Genomic DNA, 2224 nt, shown 5'->3' on the forward strand with positions numbered 1-2224 from the left:
AATTGATTAATTGAAGTCTAAAAGATTGAGAATCTCATTATTTTATACCTCATAATACCATACATTTTATACATTTTTAGATAATCACTCAAAGATTGGAATTTCTCATAGTGCATATCACACACAAAAATGCTAAGAATATTTTTTGGATATTGGAATTTCAATCTATTTTGAAATTCTTAAATTTTAAAGCAATAATTGTGGTGCTACATAAATAAAAGATACTGCAAGTTGAAGATACTCCAATTGTACTAAAAGTTGTAATTTGAATGAAGATACTTGAATACAACATATGGTCCTATAAATAAGAAAAGATTATATTGTGACATATAATGAGGATATATGCTATGTTTCATAAGAACCAAACAAAACATAAGTTTTCTTCAACACAATATATTACGCTTTGGCTTGACTTGTAAATTTCTTAATTAGTTTTGTGTTCTTGAAAATGGGATCATTGGCCCCACTAGTGTAAGTTTCAATAACTCAACAAAAAGATCTACAAGACCCCAACAAGACTAAAGGGGATAGGCAAAGTGGGGTGGTACTAGCAAAAGTATTGTGGACAAGGAAGATTATGACTTCTAAGATGGACATTTTCCAAAAGGCTATTCAATTCCAGCACGGAACAAGGATGGAGTTTTGAATAGTTGAACTACAATTATAAGTAAGAGTAAGCCTTTCATGGTAGCCTTGAAAAAAGTCATGTGGGACTTGTCTAAGGATAAGAAGTACACAAATAAAATATATGCATTACAAATAGCTCATAGTGGGTTTGATCTTAGGAGTTGTGCTCCATTATTTAAAGGAACATTATTTAAAGGTAGACAAATCATCATGATGCTAAAGATTCGCATTTGAAGATGCTTTATATTCAATATTTTGCCCTTGTAAAGTGTGCATATGGAAATGGATATGTTCTTTAGAGGAAATAAGATTGCTTATGTGTAGAGTGTGAATCTCTATCTTCAAATGAGAATGGTATGCATAGTTAAAGGTGAAGGCTACAACCCATCATGCAATGTTATCTTGATCTATGGAGTTATCTAGCTTTTGAACTTTGAAGTCTTAATGACAAAGTGAAAAGTTTTCAAACATTAATTATAAAGAAAACGTTTTGTGAATTGGGAAATATGGTGAATAGTAATCTTATTGAAATTCCAAGGGTAGTCAATTTTTACTATGGTGGCAAGCTACAAACTTATAAGTGTACATATACATAGTGTTTTACACTAAAGCACATAAAGAGAGACATCAATAAATGAACGTCCTCTATTTTAGGGCTTGGATTTTCACACATAAAGACTTACCCTAAGCTTGAATGTTCCTTAATACACAATAGATATTTTTTCAGTATTCATTTCCATAAGTTCAAATGTATTGATAAGTAATCTCTCATAAGCAATGGGTATATTTATCATTCCCATTAAGTCAAATGTATTGATATGTAATCACTCATAAGCAATGTTTATATTTATCAACTCGTAAGTCCTTAAATAAGGATCCAACATTATAAGACATGTTCGAATTATGCTAGAAAAGCGTGAGTTTGAGTATTCTTAGGAGAAATTTTTGCTAAAATATTGGCATTTTGGTATAAATGGAATCTATTTTAAGATTAGAAAGCATATTAGAATTGTGGTAGAAAATATTGATTTTGAGTATTGGGAAAAATTTTAGCCAAAATCTTGACATGTGAAACCCAAGAAAGTCCAATAACCCATGGTGAAAATGGGTGAAAATTCAACCCTAGTCTAGAACATCAAAGGTGAGAAGTAATCTTAACCAATAGGAAAACTCATTTTAGTTCATGTTAAAAACTCAAACAATTGTTGATTGGAACTCTAAAAAGTGCAAATCCTTGAGAGCAATTAAAGGTGAGACAAAGCTATAATCGAATAGTTAAGGAAAGTACAAAATGATTGATAATCTTACTTGTATATAGCAACTAGGACAATTATTAATAAGACAATGGTTATATCGCAAGCTTCTCGAGATTAACTTCAAGTCAAATCAAGTCAATTAACAACTACAATGATAACCATATTAAAGAGTTTGGAAAAATCTCAAGTCCCAAATTAATATATTCACAAAATAATGGGGTTTTTTCTCAATATTCACTTCCAAGATACAATTGATAAGAAGTTACTTGTCGAACGTTTTGATGTACTTTGCACCAAAGTCGTTTAAAACCTCATAACGTGGCACCATCAACATGTGATTC

Source organism: Lygodium microphyllum, chromosome 10, assembly GCF_053477565.2.
Source record: "Lygodium microphyllum isolate KBCC chromosome 10, Lygodium_microphyllum_v1.1.10, whole genome shotgun sequence".
NCBI classification, from domain to species: domain Eukaryota; kingdom Viridiplantae; phylum Streptophyta; class Polypodiopsida; order Schizaeales; family Lygodiaceae; genus Lygodium; species Lygodium microphyllum.